Source organism: Ischnura elegans, chromosome 9 (genome assembly GCF_921293095.1).
Source record: "Ischnura elegans chromosome 9, ioIscEleg1.1, whole genome shotgun sequence".
Classification (NCBI taxonomy): domain Eukaryota; kingdom Metazoa; phylum Arthropoda; class Insecta; order Odonata; family Coenagrionidae; genus Ischnura; species Ischnura elegans.
Genome location: NC_060254.1, coordinates 70,936,489 through 70,951,440, shown reverse-complemented (window position 1 = coordinate 70,951,440; position 14,952 = coordinate 70,936,489). Strand labels below are relative to the sequence as shown.

The following is a 14,952-nucleotide window of genomic DNA, read 5'->3' as shown; positions in this document are numbered from 1 at the left end:
ATGAAATACTGTCCAGCCCTATTCACCGTTGACGAAGCACACACAACACAACAAACTTGAGGACGTAACTCGTTTCCCCTCCTACAATACCTCCCCTCTCCTCAACTCCACTGATAGTCCCTCCTTTCGAGTTCGTAGGGAACCCACGAGAGAAGGGGAGGGGTGGAGGAGGAGGCGAAAGATAGTGGTGGAAGGAAGAAAGTGACTCCCCGCGAGGAGGATCGTCTGCTGGAGGGGAGGCTGGGAACGAACACTCACACACACACACTCGCCATTCCGAGAAACCACGGCGGGTTTCCTCCGAGGCGCAAACAGTCTCCCGTTCGCCTTGCGCCAACGAACACGGCCGGGGATCAAGCCTTGCGTAGTCCGTCCGTCCACGCATTCCGACGGGTAGGCGCGGCTCCACATGCGGGTCGGGGCAGTGTTAGAGACACCGGTGGAAGAGCTATTCGGGGAAGATCGCGGCGAGCAGTGGACGCGGCACCCGGCCGCCTAGAGTCGACACTCCGTAATCAGGACGAGCGGCAAGAGTCCTGCACCCAATTGAGGCATGTGCGACTCCATTCGGTAGTAGTTCCAAAAATTTAATCCGCGAAATACGTCGCGCGCGCGGAGTTAAAATTCCAGGGCACCGTTGAGATTCGAAACGTGAAAACAAGTTACATACACGTAGACTGCAAAAACTGTGTTTTTCGCCCGATCTTAAGACTGTTGCAGCCTCAACTTTTGCTGGTTGACCCGCGAGTGAAAGAAAGCTTAATTGAAAAACTTTGGCGGGAAGGAAAAGTGAAATTTGGACTCCTCAACTGTGTATTGATGGACCGGTCAAAGAAGCAATCATCGAAAGTGTTTGAAATGTTCGCCTGACTTGTTCAAAGAGTGAATTTTCTTAATGTGGAGAGTGTGACTTGTAGATACCAGTTGAAGGCAAGATTTACTCGTGCTTCGTTTGTGAACACATCTAACAGCTGTTGAAGTCTCCGGTTTTTGTGTCCTGTTTTAACAATTAATTGGTGAGATTAACTTTTCCAAGCGTGCAACTGTATTGATATGAATCGCATAGCAGCATGGAAGAGCCCACAGCGCATTCACTTTGAGGTGATCTAGGTGGACCAGAGTCTTGGCGGGATCTGATTTTTGTTGGCGTTCAACATCCGCAGGTAAGGCATCTTGAGCTGATGTTAATTATTCTCCCAATATAGATTCTCGGTTCACCATTGAAAAATTAATCGAACATTTTCACAATTCTTAAATTTTTCGTACACTAGTTCAAAATGAAATTATTCGAATATTCGTTTAAAATAATTTCAACATTTTCTTTGAAGTAGTTAATTTGAAATACATATTTTGCCTGTATTTCAGTGCAGGCATAATATTTCCAAATGATCAGATTTTTGTGGCCTACGTTCCAAGAAACGATTAAATATGAATCGATAGGTTCTACTATGAATAATGCTCTCACAATCAGCAGGCCAAGGGTGTGTTTGACAGGGGGTGGATGTTCATCTGCTCCAATTTTCATTCTTTAGTCAAAGATCACTTGTACTCGTCCATACCATCGCAGCTTTAATAAGCTCGGCTTGGGACCTGCAAAGAATTTACCACTCCAAAGTTTTACACAGATTGGGAGCAGGCGGTTTAATGTTTACGGACCTAGGGATATTTATCCTACAGATATACGTAATTTCTAGCAATCCAATGAAAAAATGACCACAATTTAAAAAATCTATTTGTTCCTCGCCTAAGTTCACTTATTTAAGAAAGGAAAATATTTAAAAAATTAATACACGATACAATTTAAAATCAGACTTAATTTTAATTTTAACAGAAATCATCACCGTCGAAGCTAGTCCTGCAAGTCTAGGAATAATCCAAATTCACCGCGAAATAAAAAATGTTCTTTTTATATTGACATTTTATTTCACCAAAAAACTTTTGCTATAACCGGTCAGTATGTTCTAATAATAAACAGACGATAAGTAAGTTGCTTTTCTTTTATACCCTATGTGGTGTATGTGCACCTGGGATTACGTACTATTGCAAGGAAGTGGAATGAATGATGCATGATTGGTTAGACTTAACCATTGCCACATAGTTGCACAGTAGCACCTAAATATAGCTTAGTGCTTGTTGAGGAGTATTTCTCAGCCCTTGATTTACACTCCAGTGGTGGCTTGCAAGGATGCTGGTGATGTCTTCACCAATGGCTGACATTATGATATAGTTGAATCAGGCGCGAAAAGCCCACCTGTTGGCATGTTTTATGACCTACTTTATCGACGACTACAATCTCACTAGACGTAGCGTATTGCATGCTGCATGTTGGTGTTTACTCACTTAACGCCACACGCTGTTGAGGTAGCTCGTAGGGTAGTCTACATCTACATAATACCCCGCGAGCCCCCTAAAAGGCGTGTGGCAGGGGGTGTTAGGACACCAGCCGTTTACAACTTCAAAAAAAATGAAGTGCTCTAACGAGGTTGGGACTAGCGTTTATTAAAGTCCTTTATGGTTCGGGGGAAAACGAATTTCCATATCTATCCGTTCGGCGAAACATCTCTCTTAATTTATCGCTTCTATCGGACCTGGTAGTATGCAAGAGTAGAAATGAATTTTTCCCGTTTCCATCTATTTCACATTTCATGATACTCGTAATTTTCTGCGGTAAAACCAGATGAAGATCTTCCGGAGAAACAATGTACATCTCCAAAATCACGCAATTTATCGAGTAGTAATTAAGTTCCACAAAAATCCATTCAACTGCGCAGGTATCGCTGTTCCTTAGGGATAATTCTGTTGGCAATTCAATGGATAATGTATACATTTTCGTAGTCTATGATACTATTTTACCTGCCTATTCTCAGGAGATTTTACCCGAGGCATTAATGTACAGTACTTAGCATTATTGTCAATAAATAAAGGATAAGTTTTAATGCAGTAATTGGTGTTATTTTCATTATTTAAATAAAGGATAGCTAGCAAAGAAAATTTATTGGAAAAGAAAGAATAGTATTCCGTGCTCCGATTTGAATTCAAACAAGTTGTACCGCATGGTAAGGGATTCGATCGGGACATAAGCGGCGAGTCCAAATATGAATCTGAAAGAGAGGGAAAACTTCGCCTCGGAGCCCGAAAGAACTCTACCAAACATAGCCCAATGTATATGTGGGCGTGAGTTTCTTCAGTGCATTCCATCCGCATGGGCTTTGGTCCCTGGAATTTGACTCCCGTTTCGCTAGCCGAGTGTTTACATGGTATGGGATTTGACCAAAGCGACGAACGGGCTTGGCCAGTAGAACTAATGGAGGGGATGGAAAGCATTAAGAGGGAGAAACCCGGCGCCAGCGTTCACCTTTTCTGTATGAAAGGCATCAAATGGTCATGTCATAAGCGTCGTGTCCGACATACGCATGTCGTTTGCGCATAATTTCCAATAAAAATATTTTTTTCTTGAGGGTACGACTTCCTTGGGGAAATTTTTGAGGTTTGCTGCTTACATGGCTATAGAATAGCGAAAGGGAACACCCATATTTTTAAAAATTTCCATAAAATTAAACTCGGTGACGGGCATTGAGAGCTGCCCTCAAAAAGTTATATGGTTTCCCTCTCTCCTTGGTGTGCAAAATCTTAGACGTTGTTAGTATTAAACCGCTATAGTTAGACCGCTTAAAACACTCGCATTAGAATCGATATTTGACCGTAGATTGAAAGCTAGACTGTTTAAACCTATTATGTAGATTCAAGAGCATTTTATTTTCCGACAAAGTTTGCCATATCTATATTACGATAGCCAACATATATACTACGGTAGATCAGATCATAAAATATAATAAGAGTGATAGACTGTAGAACAGATATATTTACTATAGATTAGATAAAATGGAATAGATTACCCTGCAAGCCACCAGCAGAGGTGCTTGGCAAGGTGTGAGCTATTACCAACATGCAACCATCACCAACATCCACCATGCACAATACCGTCCATGGGAATTCAAATTACTTCAACGAAAATTCAAAACGCAAAAATTACGCTACACATGGCACAAGCTATTGGGTTAATCTATATTCTACTTACGAAGGTAATCTGCCAATGATACTGAAACATGCATTCAGGAATGCATAATTTAGTAGGCTACACTACTGGTCTACATTTTCAGCGTTCACCTGCTCTATATGAAAGGCATCAAATGGTCATATCATAAACGTCGTGTCCGACATGCGCATGTCGTTTGCGCATAACTTTCAGCAAAAGTATTTTTTTTCTTGAGGGTATGAATTTCTCAGAGGATGTTTTTGAGGTTTGCTGCTTGCATGGCTGTAGACCAGCGAAAGGGAACACACATCTTTTTAAACATTACCATAAAAGCTGAACTCGGTGACGGGCGTTGTACTTCTCCTTTATACATTTCAAGTTCTTACGCTACCGTTATGGTCTTATATCGATCGCGGAAAAACAAAATTGAAGATCTATTTGCTCTGCAGTCTGTCACCCTAATTTTATTTTTATGGTCTGATCTACCGTAGTAAGTTGCCGTTTGTAAAGGCCGTTTTACACGGTACACGGAATTGCGCAGGTTAGAGCTGCATTAATTTCTAAAATGGCGTGGAATTGTACGAATGCATGAACGAAATTAGAACAGGGGCTATTTTGCCGTCTCGCATCCACGCATGTGTTCTAGCAATTCACCGCTTTACGCGACGCAATTTTGATTGCGCCTTCACACGTACGTCAGACTGCGAAATTCCGTGTACCGTGTAAAACGGCCTTAAGGCATGGCCAACATCGTCGGAAAACTAAGTGCTCTTGAATTTAGTTTATAGATTGATGAGTACATTTAATGCGTTAGAGTAAGACATCGCTGTCCTCCAATATCCATTTGATATTCCTGCGATCCATATGTTTCCGATGACCTCGTCACTGCGAATGACCTCCCGATTTCTCGCAGACCACCCACACCCTAGTGTCCTTTTCACGAGTTTGAAATTAGATCCAAGTCAAAACACCGGGACAGCAGTAAAGACCTCATTTTTGCAGTGTAAGAGATCATTGCCGGTAGTTCCTTAGCCTTGCTCCAATCTACACTAATAACGTAAATTTTCACAATTTATTACCATTAACCCGGAAAGTTTTCGGGAGTGCCGAGTTCAGGAAAAGATCCGCTTTAAAGATGTTTCCATCCGCCTTTCGCGGTATCTAGGCGACTATATGAGTACCTATATGTAGGTAACCTGTTGCACGGAGAACAGAGACATTTAAAATGTCATTATTTCCTGGTACTGTTAAGAGTAGCAATGGTGTATCCATTAATAAAAATAAAGGCGTCACTCACAAGGAATACTCATTGCATAATTTGTTTAATTTTTCCATTGTACTTGCCTTTCATGGATTTGCAATAGAAATTACTAACCGTTTGCAAGTTTTGCCTTCGTTAGGATGACCTTAGCGATTGACACCCCCTGTCAAACACCCCACATACGACTATAAGGGTACAACATATGTTGATGCATATGGTGGTGATTAATCACCTCTATCCAAACACTCCAGAGGTGGCTCAAAGGTTATTCCGTTGAGTTAGAGGTAAATTCATAAATTAATGGGGTACGTTGATCTCCAGATCTCGTCTTGGACAGTCCTTCAGTGCTTTTCAAACTTTGCAGCGCTATTTGTTATTTGAAATAATTTGATGCAAATCTGACATATGCATATGTGGATAGGACGTTACATCTACATAATTCCACGCGAGCCACCTCTAGGGTGTTTGGCAGGGGGTGATCAATCACCAGCATGCATTGGACTCCCACATGCGCACCCCACCGTCCAAAAAACGTCACGTATACTAACAAATTACACTACTATATGCTGTAAGAAATAATAATAAAATTAAGAAACATGCATTAATTTTTACATAGGTTAGTAGGCTACACTACAAGTCATGCAATCTATTTACGAGTTCTATTGCTGCCGTTATAATCTCTTATTGATCGTGGAAAAAATGACATTCGGAATCTGTCTGTTCTACAATCTATCTCTCTTATTTTATTTATATGATCTGATCTTCCGTTGTATGTTGGCGTCCGTAAGATATGGTTAACTTCGTCAGAAAAGACACTGCTCTTGAATTTATCTAAAAGGTTTAGTCTATTTTTCAATCTACGGTCCGACAGAGATTCCCATCCGAGTTTATCTAAGAGGTCAGTAACACTAACAAGACTATCGTAACGACCTTTCACATACCTGGCAGCTCTTCTTTGCACGCGTTCTAACTCTGTCATTAAGCCTTTTTCATGAGGGTCCCAAACACTGGCAGCGTATTCCAGATGTGGCCTAACGAGGGAAAAGTAGCTAATTTCTCTCACTTTGTCGCCGCACTTACCTAATATTATTTTAACAAAACCCATTTTACGATTAGCTTGACCGGTTATTTCTCGAATATGTTTATTCCACGATAGATTATTACTCCTAGATATTTCACGGATTCAACAGTCTCTAATTGGGTACCCCGAATGATATAGCTCCGTTGTAGGGAGTTATTCTTCTTCCAGAAATTCATTACGACGCATTTTTTCAAATTTAATTCTAACTGCCATGCATCGCACCACGCTTGGATAGCAGCAAGGTCATTCGTAAGTTCACCTATATCTTTGCTGGAATGGATTTCTCTGTAAACTACAGCGTCGTCTGCAAATAATCGTAACTTACTGTGTACTACTTCGCCAATGTCGTTTATATAAAGAAGGAATGGGAATAGAGTATGATCATGTGCATAGTGCATTTTATATACTAAAAACAATGAAAATATTATAAGATTTAAAGCCCAGTCAATGTGTCTACAGACAATAGTGCAGTCCCAATCATCTCAACTTGGGGTACTTGTCTTGGGGTGAGATTTTTTTGCCCAAGCTAAATATCGGTAGTACGGTATATGAGAGGATGGCAATTTTTTACCAACTAGGACGGCATTCGACTATATGAAAAATGTACGTACGGCCAATCGTGCCATAAATAAGTTTCCACTAAACTTTTTATATGCGTTTTTATTAGAGTAAAATGGAAATGTCAGCATAACTTATATATTAATCGCTTACGCCCGCTGGGGGGCCCTGCCCCCTCAGATTCCCCCCGGAAAAAGCCTGCGGCCTTTATGTTCCTGCCAGTTCTTAGACATTTTTTGTATACCGTTTGCTCCGTAAGGATGTTTTTTTTTTCGGTCATATCTAACCTACTTTAATTGAACCCTACGGAATACCAAACAGTTCTTAGCTTCCGGGGTGTCTGACTGTTACGAAGGTGTGTGTTTGTGCTATAGCTGCCACGATGACTTTGGTGCCGTTCAAAAGCTGCTCCGCGATGATTTTTAACCCCCGAATGCCCCAAAAAAAGGAGAGGCAGTGGACATCACTGTGATAAAGATCAAATTTGAAATTTTAGTGTTTCGATAATTTTTACAGACGATTTCATAGAGGGGAGGATTCCATGACTTTTTGTCGTATATCGTCTTGTTCTGCATGACCGTTTGTATGAATGAACGAGTCGTTCAGAGAGTGGTCGTGATTCTTTCAGTACACATTTAGTATAAATTGTCATCATAAATAAATGCTTAAACTGCATTATCTCATTTTATAGTTCTCGCCGACCTACAAATTGCTCACGGCGGTTAAAAAGCGAAATAGGAATAACCATAGCAATTAATGGAGCTCAAGAATCAAGCTTAGTTTAAGTTTCGCTCAACAAACAAATATTATGTCTATATCATGTTGCCGTGAGAAGTTATAACGCTGTCAATTTCATGCTTACGTGGAATGTGATGTGAAAGGTCTTGCTTGATGAGCGGATTATAAAATATTTTGATGCAACTGATGGAAATTCCATTGCAAGTCATTTATCTAATTGGAATCTTACGGGTCGGACGGATATATGGGTGGGAAAGAAAACTAACTAGCGATTGCATGATGGGGGAATCTTTCAATGGAACATCATGGAGGCTTGGGGGGTAGTCTCCCCGCAATAAGTCCATCACCTACACGTTGTTCTCGTGATCTGTGCAGGCATATTCAGTCTTCAGGTCATTCACACGTAGTTGTGTACATTTAAGATATTTCAATGGGTTCACGGTAAAGATACATTTCATGCTTAGTATTAGGGCAAAATACCTTCAAATTTGTACGTTAATTTTCCTTCGTCTAACATTTACCACCATCTATCCTGGCAAAACATCCGAGTACATTTTTCAACGGTAGGCAGAAGGATTTTATTATTGGATCGATTTCATCTGTAATATAAAATGACAGTAGTGCACTTTTGATTCATAGTGATCCAATTTTTCGCTACTGTTTAAAATGTCTAATGTAGAAGTTGTACCGCGCCATGTTTTCCATTTTCTTCCACTTTAAAGTTTAATTCATTTTACTTAATTGGATTGATGTTACTAATAGAATAGTGTAAGGATTAATAAAATATCCCTCAGAAAGCCGTAAAACTCACAATTTTGAACCGTTTATCTTAAAATTCCGCAATAGGGTAGTTTCCTTCATCAAAGAAAACGAAAGGCATTGATTGCGATTCGTTTCCCACCATTAGTGTACTCATAATATAAAAATTATTTCGTTTTAGAAATCCCAGTTTAACGAATGGCAATGGTCCATTTTTATCCTCATTTGAAAACGGCCAGATTGGCGCCCACGCGATGCCACTCCACGTGACGTCACAGGGACCTAGTTTCTATACGAGTAGATAGGAGTTATACATCGTCTGAGATTACCAATGCATGCATTAGGCGCAGACCTCAGGGAAACATGTCCTAATAATCACTTATCAAAACTGGCTAAGTTCGGAAAGTTTTCTTCGTTTGATAAGGTATTAATAATTCTTATTTAAGCCAAGCGCTACCAGTCAGCAAGGTACTCAGCTTCCCGCTAGCAGCCTGCGTCGTATCAGCGCTCAAGCCATCCACAGCCTTGCCTTATCTCTTAATATGACTCACATAACTGAAGGGCTTCAAGGACATTCAAAGATACATTGGTCCTCGGAGAAGAATACAATGCGAGGTTCCCCAGCTCGTTCGCACTCCCGAAAGCATTCCGAAAATTCGCCTCGGGAGCGAGACTCCGGAAGGACAATAACTCAAGTTGATCTCTCGCGTCCACGACTATTAACACCTCCCCGGCGGCGGCTAGGAGCTCACGAATAGGCCCATTCATTGCTTGATTGCCAAGTCAATGACCTCCCTTCTATTCGCCCGAGTTTTAGGTACGCCATATACACGGAATGGGTAACTTCGAAGGCTTGTACCGAAGCCAATTAAAGAGGACGAACATCTTCCGATCGATGATTCCGCGTTTTATCTCGATTTAATGACGTGTTATTATTTAAATATTTTTACGTCCGCGAGGTACCTTGGATGTCACCACCAGAGTGTGTGGCACGGGGTGATTCCACACCCAGCCTTAATAAGGGACGCGCTCGCTTGCCGGGCACAGGCCCAGCAAGCAAGAAAAAGACACACTCTGACCAGAAAGTAGGAGAGTGCTAAGGACACACGAACGTTCTACAACGATTAAAACTACTGGATAGTATTAGAAAACTGAAAAGTTAGTATGGTGAGTGATTCATGCATGAGAACATACCAAATATTTATCCAGATAGGTAAAATTTGCGAATGTAAAAAGTTATCAACTATACATGCAGAGAGCATATTTTACCTATATTTATCATGTAGTCGTAAAATTTTCAGAACATATACTAGAACCACCTGCATCTCATATATGACAGGTTTTCGCAGTGCAGACACCGAGGTGAAAAGTTATTCTCGATTTTTAAGGTGAATGGCTTGTCGATAAACACCTTCGAAGAATTGAGCCCGATCCAAATCTCGTAGAAGGGGTTGCGTCTTTTCCGCTCGACCCGTCGTGTCTCGTGTTAATAACCTGGTGTATATATAGTTCAAAACTTACGCCATCATCTTGAAACCGCCTGTACTCCAAATGTGACAGTTTCCAGGTACCAAGGTGAAAGGTTGTTCTTTGTATATGCCGAAACCTTAGTTGGTTGAGCGTTTCAAATAATATACATTGCGAGGAATATTACTAATATGAATTTTATTTCAACATGGTTGTTCTTTATCTGTATGGCTAATTACTTGGCTATAAACAACTTTAGTACTAGCATATAAAAATTCTATGAGATAAAGATTATTCATGACATGGTCTGCTTTATATGGTCAACATTTTTGAAGGTCAAAGTGAAAGCTTTACTTAAGAAATAAGCCACGGAGTCAAGAAAATATTGTTAAGCGGAAAAAAAATAATTCCCTTAATCCTGATGTTTAAAAGTTTTAATTTTTTGGCTCTTCTTTTTAAGAGAACCAACACGTGGCAGGTCTAAACTACTTGCATTTATTGTCCGCTAGTGCATGCCTCTATTTTTGCTAGTAGCCTTTAGTTTTGACCTGTTTCTCAACAGAGCCGATATTACGCTATTATTTTCCCCGTCTTTTCATTTCTCTCTATTTTCATTATTATAAATTTATTTTTAGTCTTTCCCTATCCATGCATTTCTCCTTATTGTCTAATTTCCTTCAGTCAACTGCTCCAAGATTTGCTCAAAACTTCTTCGTTTCTGTGCTACTGGATTTTATATTTATCATAGGCCATTTCCATCCATCCTTATTTGACCTTTCTCACTTTCTGTAAAACGCCATCAGGGATCCAAAATTTATCACGGTATTGGAGGAAATACGTATCAACAGAGAACTCTCAGTTCTAATAAGTACTGAAATCCACCACAGAGAAAAAGATTGGTTGCGACATGGACTCCAACAAGGAATACTTAAATTCGCGCCAAGATTCAAGGGTTAAACCACCAATAACCCACCACCCACCAGTGCCTAATATTTCCTTTGGATTCCTGCATTAAGATCAAATGGTGATGCAATCAGTATTGCTCATAATACAATGGCAAATACGTAGCCGCTCAGTTTCAAGGCCAGCGCTGTATTTAAAGCACTCTCGTTGGAGGTGAAGCGAAGAGTTGCGGTTATTGTTGTCAAAATTTTTGGAATAAGTCAATAAGCGGCGGGATTGTAAGCGATGGGCTTCAGCAGAAGCACTTGCAATTGAGCTCGCTGTACGAAAATTCTTCCAAGAAAGAATATAGTTCATGACTTTTGTCTGGTGTAGTTTTTAATATACCAGAGTCAGTTACGCTTGTTAATTGTACTTAAAATGACGTGAAATAACTAGAATCAGTAAAAAGCAGAAAAGTTAATCGCAACAGATCTTTTCAAGTATCTTCGTATGGTGAAGGAAACTTCGTTAAGACAGCTTGAAATTAGTGGATTTGATTGCAAGTGTTTTTAATCACAAAAGAATAGAGAGAGGATATCTCAGATTTCCTTTCGGGTTACTGTGAAGTAAGCTTTTTCTAGCGTATATTTTGAATCGCCCGTTCATTTTCTGTGTCTCGTCGTAGCATGGGTGGCAATAGCGTTTCATAAAAATGTTTATGGTCGTAAACTAACATGAAAATTCACCTCGAATAAAATGGTTGCCATTGCCTTATATACTTCGGTTCATGTCACTGCCCCTTGGAAGATAAACCGAGAAATCTTTTTGAGATAATTTCGTTGGAAAAAAATTAATCCCTTACTTAGATATATTCGGCTATGTTAGATAGCGATGATTGGTGTTAGTTAGGTTTGTAATGGTATTATGCCATGCACTAAAGAACAAGGAGTTCATGTTGGTAAGTCAGGTTTCTCGGCAATCAACGGAAAAATGGTTAACTTCACTTTTTAACCCTGTAACCCACTTTATTCCAGTGGACTGGTTATTTTCTTTTCGATTTAAGATTATCTCCAACATCAGAGCAGGGTTCTTTCCTCGACGATGCACATACAAGACTTGAATATTTTCATGTTTTCACGGAAGAGTGAAATCGTCAGGGTATTCAGGTAATTTATTCATTGATATAGGTGGTACAAGTTTCGTATGTAGTTCGCAATGTAATCACGTAGACTGTAGATGTGACAGCGCTAGTGTTTAAAGATTCTTAGAATTACTCTCTATGGTATTTAATAACATCCTGATATATTTGATTTCCACCTTAATTTTCTAGTTATTTAATAATCACCTATTTTTCGTCAATGAAGTCGTATGCTTTGACATTTCAGCGATCTGCCCTGTCAGGATTTTAACCAGAGGCCTTTAATTACTCAACCAATAGGGTAGTATCCTTCATCAAAGAAAACGAAAGGCATTGATTGCGATTCGTTACCCACCATTAGTGTATTCATAATACACAAATTATTTGGTTTTTGAAATACCGGTTTAGACGAATGGCAAGGGTGAATTTAACCTCATTTGAAAAAGGCCAAATTGGCGCCCACGCGATTCCACTCCACGTGACGTCACAGGGACCTAGTTTCTACACGAGAGGATAGGAGTTATACATCGTCTGAGGTTACCAATGCATGCATGAGGCACAGAGCTCAGGGAAACATGTCTTAATAATCACCTATTAATACTGGCTAAGGTCGGAAAGTTTTCTTCGTTTGATAAGGTATTAATAAACCTTTTTTAAGCCAAGCGCTACCAGCCAGCAAGGTATTCAGCTACCCGCTAGCATCCTGCGTCCTATCAGCGCTCAGAGCCTCGATCAAGGTCACCTCACAAGGCGGGAGGGGGAAACAGAAATGCGTCGCACAGACTTTTTCCCATCATTCCTACTTACGCGTCGCGTTTTTGCGCGCTTGACAATTTTCACTTTTCATTTAATCGCGAAAAATAGATATCGTCATTTAAAAATCTAAAAGCGTGAAATACGCACTCCAGGAGTAATAATCTTTCGATTTAGGCAATAAAAAAGTAATAGGAAACCACCCTATTCTCTTTCTCGCTTACATATTGCGCTGTGTAACGTACTTAGTGACAGTTTTTGAAATCCAATATTAATTATATAGATCTGAGGAACTCATATAGTTGCCATTCATTTATCCTGCTTCATATTTCTTATTACAGCAACCTCTAGTTTCAAACCGCTTAGCCATAAAATTTCTTGTATCATATTCAATAGTTAAAGTGATTGTCACTCACACATATGAAATAGTTCAAAGAAAACTGAAAATATTCGTTTAAGGAAAAAATGCTTCCTATCTGAAACATTCATAATAGTTTTCCATCACTTATAACATCCACAAGAATGATTTCAAAATAGACTTTAAAAAGCGGTTTAAAGTAATAAACCGGGCTATATTTCATAATATCATTGTTTATGGCTGGTAATGATATCACCTAATTCTGCTCTCAAAATCATATTTAGGAGACAGATTTTCTTGCGAGTTGTGGATTTTTGATACAAAAATGGAAACACCGCCACATAAGATTTCCGATTGATTTGAAGAGGCGATATGGTTTTAGTTGAAACGATTTTCAATGACCACTTTATCGTGTTCTGATATCTGAGCGATGCCGACGAAGGTCAATAATTTTCTCGGGGTTGAAAGAGTTTTCTTGTTCTCAGAAATGAAATAAAATAAAATTTTGATTTCTTATCTTACAATTTGCACTGTAGAGGTATGTCGTTCACGTGTGAATCGTTCGTTTAAGAGATTCATTGGGATGAGACGAATGGGTTGGATCATGAATCTCTGGTGACATCTCTCATAATGAGTGAAAGGCTTCATCTTATTCGTAATTAACTGAGAATCCATAAATCTGGTGTTTCTGTTGAGAGTAAATGATGGTAATCCAATTGCTGCAGTGATATTCAAACTTTGCGCCATAGAAAACAGTACCACTTTTGGCTGGAGTGTGAAGTCACTTGTGCATACTTTCTTCTGTCATTTTCCGATTAGGTTGAAGCCAATCCGAAGATTCAAACGTTCAATCTAATGAATCGTGAATGTTAATATATTCGATCATTATGAACGATTTGAATAATCGAATAATCGTCATGAATCATATCACGTAAATTGAATCTTCAAAATGTACCGAATCCCGCAATACTACAGCATTGTTTTTTATTGGCACTAGGTCTGTCCATGCGTTGAACTTAATCTTCTTATTCAATACTTATCTCATACAATAAAACTTAGTAAGTATCTCACGTAAAAAACATAATATTATTTGAAGAAGTGAGGTATTTTTACTGAAATGACTCTTTTCATTTCCTATTAAACTTTTGGCTAGGTTTTTGCGATAATGTTTGTATTGACAATAAATCAAGAAATTTTATGGCAGAGCGATTTGAAAGTAGTACTTGCTGTAGTATGAAACACGGAGCAGAATGTGTTAGTTTTTTTTTTTTCGACATGAACTTATGTTCCCTTTGGAACACTCTCTTATTGGTGTAAATGGATAACAAAACTTCAACTGAAATGAATTGACTCTTCGTTTTAAAAAGAATGTATTATTTAAAAAAACACATAAAGAGGTATTGTTGCCGAGAACATAAATAACATTGTTTGGTCGCCAACGAACGGGGACAAAACATCAGCTATAAAGGAGTAAACGTGTGTAAACTCGACTTAAATTACAAAAATCAGCAGGATTAGTGATCTATCTGCGTTATTCAGATCATTAGAATTAATACTATCATTCAGTAAGTAAGCTTTAAAGAGACGTGATTGAATTAATAAAATGCAAAATTATTTAAATTACATATGCTTGCTGGCCAATACATACTTGATACAAATCCGTGGATAAAAAGAATACTTTACTGCATGTAGTACAGCTTGCAATGCCTTAATTTATGTTTCAGCATGTTATGAAATTATTTGTAACCCCTCCCCATAGGTAATCTTAAGATTGGGATAGTTTTTAAGGGATTTTATGCTCTTTACGACAGTATAGCGCTTCCCGCGGGGTGGACGTCAGACCAATGGTTCAAAGCTACAGTCTTCATTGGCTGTAGATTTGTCTTACTGCTGTGTCATGGAAAAGGAGAGGTATTTA

The 14,952-nt window shown here is 39.2% G+C and overlaps 1 protein-coding gene across 1 annotated transcript in view; it reads left to right on the top strand.

Moving 5' to 3' along the window:
* Window positions 1-292: 292 nt before the first annotated feature.
* LOC124164900 overlaps window positions 293-14,952 on the top strand; it is a 208,959-nt gene continuing 194,299 nt past the window's right edge. The window contains exon 1 of the mRNA XM_046542128.1: window positions 293-1,163. The gene's annotated coding sequence lies outside the window, so the exon portion shown is untranslated. The remainder of the gene's footprint in view (window positions 1,164-14,952) is intronic.